Below are 13,755 nucleotides of genomic sequence, written 5' to 3'. Positions count from 1 at the left end.
CGGTTGGCCTTTTTAAACAAACTCCTGGGTCCAAGACATAGGAGACTCTTCACTTATGAAAAGGAGTTTGTGGCTATCTCAACAGCGGTGTATCAGTGCCGACATTATCTACAACAAAATGAATTCATCATTCAAACTGATCAAAAAGGTTTCACGCATATCAATGACCAATGATTAGCTACCCCTTGGCAGGAAAAAGCTCTTACTAAAATTTTGGGCTTAAGGTATCGCCTTCGACTCCTTAAAGGAGTTGATGATAAAGTGGCAGATGCTTTGTTAAGAAAGGAAGGGGAACTAGCATCTCTCTCTCTCTCTCTCTTCTAGTATGGTTAGATGAAGTGGATCATGGTTATCAACAAGATCCAATTGCTCGGAAGCTATTGCGAAAATTCGGTGAGGCAGGCGATATTGCTTCAGACTATACAATGTGGGGTGTTATCATCAAGTATAAGGGCAGAGTATGCATTTGGACCAACTGTCAGGCACAAGAGAAGATCTTAAATTGGTTCAGTATGGCACCACAGGTAGACATTCTAGGATGCATGCCACTTATGAATGAATCAAGAAACTTTTTGCCTGGCCGGGTATGAAGAAGGATGTGCATCAATTTGTCTCTAAATGCACTACATGCAAACAAACCAAACCTTAGCATGTGAGATATCTTGGGATGCTTGAACCATTATTGCTGCCTCCGCATCCATGGCATATGGTGACGTTGGATTTTGATGACCCACAAGTATATGGGATCTATCATAGTCCATTCGATAAGTAAGAGTCTCGAACCCAATGAGGAGCAGAAGGAAATGACAAGCGGTTTTCAGCAAGGTATTCTCTGCAAGCACTGAAATTATCGGTAACAGATAGTTGTGTGATAAGATAATTCATAACGGGTAACAAGTAAAAAGTGTAACTAAGGTGCAGCAAGGTGGCCCAATACTTTTTGTAGCAAAGGACAAGCCTGGACAAACTCTTATATAAAGCGTAGCGCTCCCGAGGACACATGGGAATTACTATCAAGCTAGTTTTCATCATGCTCACATGATTCGCATTCGTTACTTTGATAATTTGATATCTGGGTGGACCGGTGCTTGGGTGCTTCCCTTCCTTGGACAAGCTTCCCACTTATGATTAACCCCTCTCGCAATCATCCGCAACTACGAAAGAAGAATTAAGATAAATCTAACCATAGCATGAAACATAGGGTTTAAGCATCTGTCACTCTAGCAACCCATCATCTACTTAGTACTTCCCAATGCCTTCCCCTAGGCCCAAATCATGGTGAAGTGTCATGTAGTCGACGTTCACATAACACCACTAGAGGAAAGACAACATACATCTCATCAAAATATCGAACGAATGGCAAATTCACATGATTACTTATAACAAGACTTCTCCCATGTCCTCAGAACAAACGTAACTACTCACAAAGCATATTCATGTTCATCATCAAACGAGTATTAATTATCATTAAGGATCTGAACATATGATCTTCCACTGAATAAACCAACTAGCATCAACTACAAGGAGTAATCAACACTACTAGCAACCCAAGGTACCAATCTGAGATTTTGAGACAAAGATCGGATACAAGAGATGAACTAGGGTTTGAGACGAGATGGTGCTGATGAATATGTTGATGGATATTGACCCCTCTCGATGAGAGGATCGTTGTGATGACGATGGCTATGATTTCCCCCTCCGGGAGGGATGTTTCCCCGGCAGAACAGCTCCGCCGGAGCCCTCGAGTGGTTCTGCCCAGGTTCCGCCTCGAGACAGCGGCGCTTCGTCCCGAAAGCTTCGTCTTGATTTTTTCCAGGTAAAAACCCTTCATATAGAAAAATATGGGTCTCTGTGAAGTTTCAGGACTTTTGGAGTTGTGCAGAATAGGTCTCTAATATTTACTCCTTTTTCAGCCCAGAATTCCAGCTGTCGGCATTCTCCCTCTTCATGTAAACCTTGTAAAATAAGAGAGAAAAGGCATAAGTATTGTACCAAAATAGGTAATAATAGCCCATACTGTAATAAATATCAATATAAAAGCATGATGCAAAATGGACGTATCAACCGCCCCAAGCTTAGAGCTCGCTTGTCCTCAAGCGGAAGCCGAAACCGAAAAATATGTCCACATGTTTTGAGATAGAGGTGTCGATAAAATAAAATACATACATGAGGGCATCATGATCATGTTTAGAACAACAACATATAATGTCATATAATTTCTTATGCCAAAGTAACAAGGTAAAGTATGAATCAAAAACTTCATTGAAAACTAATAAACTATGATCTGAGTCATTGAAGCAATTGCAGTTTATCATAACATCGGAAAGAGTCAATACAAGAGATTTTCACCAAGTCCACATACTCAACCATCATTTAGTCTTTCGAAATTGCTAACACTCACACGATACTTATGGGTTCAAAGCCTCAGTCGGACACAGAGAAAGGTAGGGGCTTATAGTTTCTCCTCCCAACATTTTACCTCAACGGTAATGTCAACAATAATACGTTATGATAACCTATATATATATCTGGATCTTTCTCCAACACATAGTGCTTGCCAAAAGAAAAAAGTGTAAAAAGGAAAGGTGAAGATCACCATGACTCTTGTATAAGGGTAGAAGATAGAAGTAAAAGATAGGCCCTTCGCAGAGGGAAGCAGAGGTTGTCTTGCGCTTTTATGGTTGGATGCACAAAATCTTAATGCAAGAGAACGTCACTTTATATTGCCGCTTGTGATAGGGAACTTTATTATGCAGTCCATCGCTTTTATTTCTTCCATATCACAAGTTCGTATAAAGCTTATTTTCTTCACACTAATAGATAATACATATTTAGAGAGCAACTTTTGTTGCTTGCACCGATGACAACTTACTTGAAGGATCTTACTCAATCCATAGGTAGGTATCGTGGACTCTCATGGCAAAACTGGGCTAATGGATGTTTTGAAGCACAAGTAGTATCTCTACTTGGTGCAAAGGCTTTGGCTAGCATAAGAGGGAAAGGCAAGCTCAACACGTTGGAGGATCAATGAAAATATAACTTCTATTCAGATATAGGAAAACATAACCCATTGTGTTGTCTTCCTTGTCCAACATCAACTTTTTGGCATGTCATATTTTAATGAGTGCTCACAATCACAAAAGATGTCCAAGATAGTACATTTATATGTGAAGCCTCTCTTTCTTTATTACTTCCTGTTAATTGCAACAATGACCAAAACTATGTTTGTCAACTGTCAAAAAAATTTATTCATCATACTCTTTATATGTGAAGTCATTACCCTCCATAAGATCAATATATGATCTTTTTTATTTCTTTTTTTCTTTCTAATATTTTATTCCCTCAAGATCATAGCAAGAAAGCAAAGCTCTCAACTCAAAACTACTCTTTATTATATAGCTCGCGGACTCGATTACATAGATAGAGATCAAAACAAAACTCAAAGCTATATCATACTAAAACTTTATTCTACTAGATCAAGATATAACCAAAAGGATCAAACTAAGAAAAACGATAAAATTAAAGGTGTGATGGTGATACGATACTGGGGCATCTCCCCCAAGCTTGGCAGTTGCCAAGGGGGGTGCCCATACCCATGTATTTTTGTCTCTTTCTTCGGAGGTGGTGATGATGGAGTTGTTGTTAGCTTGATTAAGCTACCCTTCAAATCCTGCAATTCTCGGAGTACACGTTGAAGCATAATTGCATTCTTCTAAATCTCTTCTAAAAGATGCTTGTTTTCTAGCCACCATGAGCTTTTGCCCACATCACTTTCACTTGGACGGGATATGTCCCAATTGGAAGGTATATGTGTGCGAGGTGTATTCTCCCCTCCATAATTATGAACTAGATTATGAAAGTTGTTCCGACGTAACCTGTGTAAGGGCCTCCTGGGAGGAAGTCCTCCTTGTATTTGTTGGCCTTCATGGTTACTCGTAGTCCCTACAACTTGATGGGGATTGGGAATAGTGGAGATGCCAGCCAGAGTGCCCCTCTCCGAAGCCGGAGGGTGGACCTCAAGCGAATCCCCTTCTCGGTCTCCGCCCTCCTGAGTTCCATCTGCATCAACCAAGCATTGTCGTCCACATTGTACTCCTCCGGTGTTATGGTATTAATTATATTGATTTCAACATTTATGGGAGTACCCGAGATATAATGTTTGATTCTTTAACCGTTTACCACCTTCGGATTTGTGCCTTCGGCGTTGTTGATTTTGATGGCACTGGAACGATAGACCTCCTCGATAATGTAAGGACCTTCCTATTTAGAGAGAAGCTTTCCTGCAAAAAATATTAAACGAGAGTTGTATAGCAAAACATGATCACCTACATTAAACTCACGCTTTAGTATCCTTTTGTCATGCCATCTTTTAACTTTTTCTTTAAACAACTTGGTATTCCCATAGGCTTGGGTTCTCCATTCATCAAGTGAGCTGATGTCAAATAACCTCTTCTCACCGGCAAGTTTGAAATCATAGTTGAGCTCTTTGATTGCCCAATAAGCTTTATGTTCTAGTTCAAGAGGTAAGTGACATGCTTTTCCATAAACCATTTTATATGGAGACATACCCATAGGGTTTTTATAAGCAGTTCTATAAGCCCATAATGCATCATCAAGTTTCTTAGACCAATTCTTTCTGGATCTATTAACAGTCTTTTGCAAAATCAATTTAATCTCTCTATTGCTCAATTCTACTTGACCACTAGACTCAGGATGATATGGAGATGCAATTCTATGGTTAACATCATACTTAGCAAGCAACTTACGAAAAGCGCCATGAATAAAATGGGAACCACCATCAGTCATTAAATATCTAGGGACTCCAAACCTCGGAAAAATAATTTCTTTAAGCATCTTAATAGAAGTGTTACGATCAACACTACTAGTTGGAATAGCTTCTACCCACTTAGTAACGTAATCAATAGCAACTAAAATATGTGTATACCCATTGGAGGAAGGAAAAGGTCCCATATAATCAAAGCCCCAAACATCAAATGGTTCAATAACAAGTGAATAATTCATAGGAATTTCCTGATGTCTACTAATATTGCCAATTCTCTGGCATTCATCACAATACAAGATAAACTTACGAGCGTCCTTGAAGAGAGTAGGCCAATAAAAACCAGATTGTAATACCTTATGTGTAGTTCTATCTCCAACGTGGTGTCCTCCGTAAGACTCGGAGTGACACTTGCGTATGATCGTTCCTGTTCATGCTCAGGTACACAACGTCTAATAACACCATCTACTCCTTCTTTATAAAGGTGTGGGTCATCCCAAAAGTAATGTCTTAAATCATAGAAAAACCTTTTCTTTTGCTGGTATGTGAAACTAGGTGGTATAAATTTAGCAAAAATGTAATTAGCATAATCACCATACCATGTAGTATTACGAGAAGCATTAATGACAGCTAATTACTCATTAGGAAAGCTATCATCAATAGGCAGTGGGTCATCAAGAACATTTTCTAACCTAGACAAGTTATCTGCAATAGGGTTCTCAGCTCCATTTCTATCAATAATATGCAAATCAAATTCTTGTAGCAAGAGAACCCATCTAATAAGTCTAGGTTTAGCATCTTTATTTTCCATAAGATATTTAATAGCAGCATGATCAGTGTGAACAGTTACTTTGGAAACAACAATATAAGATCTGAACTTATCACAAGCAAACACAACTGCTAAAAATTATTTTTCAGTAGTAGCATAATTTCTCTGGGCACTGTCTAGAGTTTTAGTAGCATAATGAATAACGTTCAATTCCTTATCAACTCTTTGTCCTAGAACACCACCAGCAGCATAATCACTAGCATCACACATAATTTCAAAGGGTAAATTCCAATCAGGTGGCTGAACAATAGGTGCAGAAATCAAGGCTTTCTTAAGTATTTCAAATGCTTCTACACAATCATCATAAAAAACAACAGGAACATCTTTTTGCAAGAGATTAGTGAGAGGCCTAAATTTTAGAGAAGTCTTTAATAAACCTCCTATAGTAACCAGCATGACCAAGGAAACTTCTTATACCTTTGATATCTTTAGGACACAACATCTTTTCAATAGCGTCTACTTTAGCTTTATCACCTTCAATACCTCTTTCAGAAATTTTATGCCCCAAGACAATACCTTCATTAAACATAAAGTGGCACTTCTCCCAATTCAAGACAAGATTAGTTTCTTCACATCTCTGCAAAACTCGATCAAGGTTGCTCAAGCAATCATCAAAAGAAGTTCTGTAAACGGATGAAAACCTCAACAATCTTTTCACCAAAGTCAGAGAATATAGCAGTCATACATCTTTGAAAGGTAGCAGGTGCATTGCATAAACCAAAAGGCATACGTCTATAAAAGTACCGAAAGGGCAAGTAAAAGTGGTCTTTTCTTGGTCCTCTTTTGACACGGGTATTTGAGAGAAACCAGAATGACCATCTAGAAAGCAAAAAATGTGTATGTTTGGATAGTCTTTCTAGCATTTGATCAATAAAAGGTAGAGGGTAACCTGTAACAATTCTTTGTGGGGTCAATTCATTCTTGTCATTAGGAATAACAGTAATACCTCCCTTCTTAGGGACACAATGAACGGGACTCACCCATCTACTCTCAGCAGTAGGATAAATTATACCTACCTCCAGAAGCTTTAGTACTTTATTTCTTACCACTTCTTTCATCTTAGGATTTAACCGTCGTATATGATCAATAACTGGTTTAGCGTCAGGCTCCATATTAATTTTGTGCTGACATAGAGTGGGACTAATGCCCTTAAGATCATCTAGAGTATATCCAATAGCGTCACGGTGCTTCTTCAGAGTTTTCAATAATCTCTTTTCTTCATGCTCTGAAAGGTTAGCACTGATAATAGCAAGATATATCTTCTTTTCATCAAGATAAGCATATTTCAAAGTATCAGGTAATTGTTTAAGCTCAAACACGGGATCACCCTTGGGTGGATGAGGATCTCCAAGGATTTCAACAGGCAAATTGTGTTTCAAAACAGGCCCTTGATTAAAGAATATTTCATCTAATTCCTTTCTTTCATTCATAAACATATCATTTTCATGGTCTAGCAAATATTTTTCTAAAGGATCAGTAGGAGGCATGGCAATAGAAGCAAGACCAATAATTTCATCCTTACTAGGCAATTCTTTATCATGGGATTGTCTACGAAATTTAGAGAAATTAAAATCATGAGACATATCCCCAAAACTTACAGTAACAATTTCTTTCTCATAGCCTATCTTAGAATTAACAGTATTAAAAAAAGGTCTACCAAATATAATGGGACAAAAATCATCTTGTGGGGAACCAAGAACAAAAAAATCTGTAGGGTATTTAATTTTCCCACACAAGACTTCAACATCTCTAACAATCCCAATTGGTGATATAGTATCTCTATTGGCAAGCTTAATAGTAACATCAATATCTTCTATCTTAGCAGGTGCAATATCATTCATAATTTCTTGATATAAAGTAAAAGGAATTGCACTCACACTAGCACCCACATCACATAAGCCATGATAACAATAATCTCCTATTTTAACAGAAATAACAGACATGCCAACAACAGGTCTATGTTTATCTTTAGTATCGGGTTTAGCAATTCTAGCAGCTTCATCACAGAAATAAATAACATGCCCATCAATATTATCGACCAAGAGATCTTTAACCATAGCAATACTAGTTCAACTTTAATTTGTTCATGGGGTGTAGGTGCTCTAGTATAACTCTTACGAATCGCAGTTGAAGCTTTAACATGATCCTTTATTCTAGCAGGAAAAGGTGGTTTCTTAATATAAGCAGTAGGAACAATAGGATCAACATTATAAGTAATAGTTTCTTCTTCAACTTTAATAGTTTCTACTACTTTCACTTCAATCGGAGGATGATATTTAAACCACTTCTCCCTATGGAGATCAACATGAGTAGAAAATGATTCACAGAAAGAAGCTACTATCTCAGAGTCAAGTCCATATTTAGTGCTAAATTCACGAAAAGCATCGGTATCCATAAAAAATTTAACACAATCAAACTTTAGGTTTATACCTGACTCCTTACCTTCGTCGAGTTCCCAATCTTCAGAGTTGCGTTTAATTCTTTCCAATAAATCCCATTTGAATTCAATAGTCTTCTTCATAAAAGAACCAGTATAAGAAGTATCGAGCATGGATTGATCATTACAAGAATGCCGAGCATAAAAATTTTGAATAATAATTTCTCTTAAGAGCTCATGATTGGGGCATGAATATAACATTGACTTAAGCCTCCCCAAGCTTGAGCGATACTTTCTCCTTCACCAGGCCAAAAATTATATATATAATTCTGATCACGATGAACCAGATGCATAAGATAAAACTTCTGATGAAATTCCAATTTCAATCGGTTGTAGTTCCATGATCCAATATCATCACATAGCCTATACCATGTCAATGCCTTTCCCTTGAAAGATAAGGGGAAGATCTTCTTATTGACTTCATCCTCGGGCAAACCTGCAAGCTTAAATAATCCACAAACTTCATCCACATAGATTAGATGCATATCAGGATGTAATGTTCCATCTCCTGCATAAGGATTAGCTAGCAGTTTATCTATCATACCTGAAGGAATTTCATAATAAATATTTTCAGTAGGTTCATCAGGTTGAGGGGCAACTCTTTGCTCTTCCGTTCAGGTGAAGATACCCCGAACAAACCCCTCAAAGGATTATTTTTCATAATAACTAGTGACAATAAATTTCAGCACACTATATAAATGTTTCCTTACCAAATTCCACTTACCAAAGGCAGTTCACTCCCCGGCAACGGCGCCAGAACAGAGTCTTGATGACCCACAAATATAGGGGATCTATCGTAGTCTTTTCGATAAGTAAGAGTGTCAAACCCAATGAGGAGCAGAAGGAAATGACAAGCGGTTTTCAGCAAGATATTCTTTGCAAGCACTGAAATTATCGGTAACAAATATTTGTGTGATAAGATAATTCGTAACGGGTAACAAGTAACAAGTGTAACTAAGGTGCAGCAAGGTGGCCCAATCCTTTTTGTAGCAAAGGACAAGCCTAGACAAACTCTTATATAAAGCAAAGCGCTCCCGAGGACACATGGGAATTATTGTCAAGCTAGTTTTCATCATGCTCATATGATTCGCGTTCGTTACTTTGATAATTTGATATGTGGGTGGACCGGTTCTTGGGTGCTGCCGTTCCTTGGTCAAGCCTCCCACTTATGATTAACCCCTCTCGCAAGCATCCGCAACTATGAAAGAAGTATTAAGATAAATCTAACCACGGCATGAAACATAGGGATCCAAATCAGCCCCTTACGAAGCAACGCATAATGTATCACCCCGGATGTAACTTGCCATATTTGTAACTCCAACTCTTGCCATTTTCGGCTATGTGATATGATATTCCCTCCGTTGTCGGGTTTTGTCTTTCGTTTTGCATTTTGTTCATGTCATGCATTTCATATCATGTCATCATGTGCATTGCATTTGCATACGTGTTCGTCTCTCAAATACGAGCATTTTTCCCGTTGTCCGTTTTGCAATCCGGCGCTCCTATCTCCTCCGGTGCACCCCTCTTGTTTTCTTTCGTGTGCGGGTGTTAAACTTTCTCGGAATGGACCGAGGCTTGTCAAGTGGCCTTATTATACCACCCGGAGACCACCGGTCAAGTTTCGTTCCATTTGGAGGTCGTTTGGTACTCCAACGGTTAACCGGGCATCCGCAAAGTCCATTTGAGTGTCCAGCAAAAACCCCCTCAAAACCAGCCCAAAACCCACCAAACTCTCTTCCATGCTCTAGGTCGTTCGATCACGATCGTGTGGGCGAAAACCGCACCTCATTTGGAGCCTCCTAGCTCCCTCTACCTATAAATATGTGTGCATCCCGAAATACGTTCGCAGTCTCCCGTAACCCTAAAAATCCCCGCCGCCACCGGACGCGTCCAGCCGCCGCCGGACAAAACGCGCCGCCGCGCCCGGCCAATTGCAGGCCGCCACGTCACGGGCCGTACCCCGCGCCGCCCGCGGCCCGGCGAGCCCGTGGCCGGCCCCCGCGGCCCACGGCGCCTCCCCGCGCCCGTTCCTCGGCCGTCTCCTCCGCCCGCGCCCTCCGCCGCGGTCGCCGCCGCCGGCCGCCGTGCCCGCGCCGCCGCCGTCGTTCCGCCGGCGCCGCCCCTTCCCCTGCCGGCAGCCGCGCCTCCCGGGGACCCCGACCCCGCCGGCGCCTCGTCCTCTCCCGTCGCCGGTCACCGGCCCCCTCCTCCCGCAGCTCCGACCGCCGGCGCCGCTCCTTCCTCCGCGCCGGCGAGCAGCGCACCGGCCACCGGAGCCCGAGCTCGGGCCAGATCCGATCGATCCCGTACGGTTGACTTTTTCCCCGAGCCGCCCGAAATTCTTCTGTCCTCATTTTTTCACAGCATATGCTCATGTTCCTCAATGTGTAACTCCTTCCATGTAGCTCCGATTCGCGCGTGTAATATGTCAAATTATTCGACTCGTGATGCTCTACATTTTGTTCAATTGCACCATGTTCATTAGAGGTAATCTTGATGCCCAAATCTCTGTCGGAAGAGGGCTAGTTGCTGTTATTCTCTGGTTCTTATCAGAACTTGGAGATTTGTCATTTTTGTATCATTAAATCTGTGCATCTTATGGGAATCAGCTCTACATGTGTTTTGAAGTATGCCATTCCATCTTTCCAGTGGTGTAGTCCATGTATTTTTGTTATCTCTTTGGTGACTAGCACAAGCATGCAAAGTAGGCTCCGTAATGTTTCTGATTTCAGGGACTTAGTGATTTCTCTCTGTCCTTGTCTGCTGTTATTTTGTTGCCATGTAAACTTGATGCTACAGAGAGATCCATTCATATTTTGGAAATTTTCAGTAAGGATGTTTTGTAGCTATAGTTGTAATTGATCCATTCCTGCAATTTTTTGCAATTAAGGAGTGCCGTAGCATGACTCAATCTTGCTCTACTTTTGCTATTAAATATTTCTGGCAGATTCTTAACATGATATGCAATTTTGCCAAGCTTATTATAGTTTATGCTTACATGCTATGCTTGTGTTCTTGCCGTGGATAGCTTCTTAAACATGCCATCTTGCTGTAGGTATGCTTGGTTTGTCATGAATTGCTATGTACTGAGTGCATCAAGCTCACAAAGAGGCCTACATATTATTATTTCTGCCATGCTCTGTTTTCTGCTAAGTCTGAAACCTGATAACGAAACTTGCTATGTTTACATGCTTGCCATCATATCTTCTGGTCCTATTTGGCTTATGGTTAGTAAGGGACTTTTGTCATGTGCATTTAGTAGAACACTGCCATGCCTTGTTTTTCTATGTTAAGTTTCTGTAGCATATTGATTTCGTGCTCTGAACATTGCTATCTGATGCTGTTTTCTGCCATGTCCAGTTTTTCACCGTCTGTGATCCTGTTATCTTTTGCACTTTTGCCATGCTTGTTTGAGCTTGATATGTTGTGATCTAGCCGTAGCTCAGTGTTCATATTTTGTCAAGCATCTCCTGTAGATTACTGTCATATGCTTTGTTGCTATGTTGGGGTGCTGTAGCATTGCTGCTTGTTGCATTTTAAGTGCTACCTTGCTGTTAATCGCAGATTCGTGTCATTCTTGTTTTGCTTGCCATTTGCAAACCGTGCATCCGATTCCGGTGATCTTTATATCGATTTCAACCGAAATAATCTCATCTTTCCAGTGGCATGCTTGGTTTGCCAAGTTACTGCCATGTTCATCATTTCCTTCCGGAGCACGCATATGCATCGCATATCATATCTTGCATATCATACATGTTTTGCATCATGTTGCTTGTGCATTTCTCGTGGTTGATTGTGATTACGTTTGCTTGTGTTCTTGTCTTGGGTAGAGCCGGGAGATGAGTTCGTGAACGAGGAACCTGTTGAGTACGCTTACGAGGATCAAGATTTCGACAACTCTGAGAACCTTGCACGCAAGATGACCACCCCTCGAAATCACTTCTATCTTTGCTTTGCTAGTTGTTCGCTCTATTGCCATGCTCCGCTACCTATCACTTGCTATATCATGTCACCCATTTTTCCATGTCAGCCCCTAACCATCCCTTCCTAGCAAATCGTTGTTTGGCTATGTTACCGCTTTTGCTCAGCCCCTCTTATAGCGTTGCTAGTTGCAGGTGAAGTTGAAGTTGGTTCCTTGTTGAAACATGGATATGTTGGGATATCACAATATCTCTTATTTAATTAATGCATCTATATATTTTGGTAAAGGGTGGAAGGCTCGGCCTTATGCCTGGTGTTTTGTTCCACTCTTGCCGCCCTAGTTACTGTTATACCGGGATTATGTTCCTTGAGTTTGCGTTCCTTACGCGGTCGGGTGATTTATGGGACCCCCTTGACAGTTCGCCTTGAATAAAACTCCTCCAGCAAGGTCCAACCTTGGTTTTACCATTTGCGACCTATACCTTTTTTCCCCGGGTTTTCTAGAGCCCGAGGGTCATCTTTATTTTAAACCCCCGGGCCAGTGTTCCTCTGAGTGCTGGTCCAAACTAGAGCCACTTGCAGCGCCACCTTGGGGAAACTCGAGGATTGGTTTTAGCTGTACGTAGTGTTCATCCGGTGTGCCCTGAGAACGAGATATGTGCAGCTCCTATCGGGATTTGTCGGCACATTTGGGCGGCTTTGCTGGTCTTGTTTTACCATTGTCGAGATGTCTTGTAAACCGGGATTCCGAGACTGATCGGGTCTTTCCGGGAGAAGGTTTATCCTTCGTTGACCGTGAGAGCTTATGATGGGCTAAGTTGGGACACCCCTGCAGGGTATTATCTTTCGAAAGCCGTGCCCAAGGTTATGAGGCAGATGGGAATTTGTTAATGTCCGGTTATAGATAACTTGTCACTTGACCCTATTAAAATACATCAACTGCGTGTGTAGCCGTGATGGTCTCTTCTCGGCGGGGTCCGGGAAGTGAACACGGTCTGAGTTATGTATGACGTAAGTAGGTCTTCAGGATCACTTCTTGGTCATTGCTAGATGACGTCCGTTCCGTTGCTTCTCTTCTCGCCCTCATTTGCGCAAGTTAGCCACCATATATTCTTTTGCCGCTGCAGCTCCACCTTACTACACCATCCTTTCCTATGAGCTTAAATAGTCTTGATCTCGCGGGTGTGAGATTGCTGACTCCCCGTGACTCACAGATTCTACCAAAACAGTTGCAGGTGTCGACGATGCCAGTGCCGATGATGGCGTCGATCTCAAGTGGGAGTTCGACGAGGAACGTGGTCGTTACTATGTGCTTTTCCTGATGACCAGTAGTGGAGCCCAGTTGGGACAATCGGGGATCTAGCATTTGGGGTTGTCTTATTTTCATCTGGATTTTGACCGTAGTCAGTCTATATATGATTGTATTTTGGATGATGTATGATATTTAATCATGTATTGTGTGAAGTGGCGATTGTAAGCCAACTCTTTATCCCATTCTTGTTCATTACATGGGATTGTGTGAAGATGACCCTTCTTGCGACAAAACCACTATGCGGTTATGCCTCTAAGTCGTGCCTCGACACGTGGGAGATATAGCCGCATCGTGGGCGTTACACATAAACTAGGGTTTAAGCATCTGTCACTCTAGCAACCCATCATTTACTTATTACTTCCCAATGCCTTCCCCTAGGCCCAAATCATGGTGAAGTGTCATGTAGTCGACATTCACATAACACCACTAGAGGAAAGACAACATACATCTCATCAAAATATCGAACAAATACCAAA

This window comes from Aegilops tauschii, chromosome 3 (assembly GCF_002575655.3).
Source record: "Aegilops tauschii subsp. strangulata cultivar AL8/78 chromosome 3, Aet v6.0, whole genome shotgun sequence".
NCBI lineage: Eukaryota > Viridiplantae > Streptophyta > Magnoliopsida > Poales > Poaceae > Aegilops > Aegilops tauschii.
Note: the sequence above shows the minus strand (reverse complement) of the source record.